The sequence below is a fragment of the Danio rerio genome, chromosome 5 (assembly GCF_052040795.2).
Source record: "Danio rerio strain M-AB ecotype USA chromosome 5, GRCz13ab, whole genome shotgun sequence".
NCBI lineage: Eukaryota > Metazoa > Chordata > Actinopteri > Cypriniformes > Danionidae > Danio > Danio rerio.
In genome coordinates, this window is record NC_141025.1 from 70464455 (window position 1) to 70465000 (window position 546).

Consider the following 546-nt stretch of genomic DNA (forward strand, 5'->3'; position numbering starts at 1 on the left):
TTGTGTTGAGCAACATTTATTAAAACACTGTTTTCATGAGCTGCTCACATCAACAGATTACAGTACTGTGCTTCAGATATTTATATAATCCATATGTATTTATATAATTACAATGCAGTCGCTGCAATTACCATGCTAAATCATGTCACATTCTCAGTTATAATGTTAGAAGTAATAAAAAAAAAAAAAGATTGTAAAAAACAATTCAACCGGCAAGTAACTCTATTTCATATACTCACCAACACAGATTTTTACTTGCATTTGGTGCCTGTCGGGTGTTAATTTAAAACCCTGTCCACGGGAAAACAAAGTAATACAAATGTTGATTGGCATTTTGATCTCAGCAATACTTTAGTATGGCAAACAAAAGGGGGACTTTAAATAAGAAACAAAATGGCAGATTGAGAATTACATTTCATCAAATCAACTAGATAAAACGAAACCACAAAAAACATAACTGGTGTTGAGAATTATCATCCATTCTTGCAACACGTGCTCTCACGCTTCGGTGATTCTCAGGAAAATTCATCATCTAATAAGTAACAC

The 546-nt window shown here is 32.8% G+C and overlaps 1 protein-coding gene across 4 annotated transcripts in view; it reads right to left on the minus strand.

Annotated features, from left to right (window-relative positions):
• The window catches only part of tecta (tectorin alpha), a 62188-nt gene continuing 61642 nt past the window's right edge, over positions 1 to 546 (minus strand). For all 4 annotated transcript variants that reach the window (XR_015491913.1, XR_015491912.1, XM_087254300.1 and 1 more), the window contains exon 26: positions 1 to 546. This exon is cut by the window's right edge and continues 485 nt beyond it. The gene's annotated coding sequence lies outside the window, so the exon portion shown is untranslated.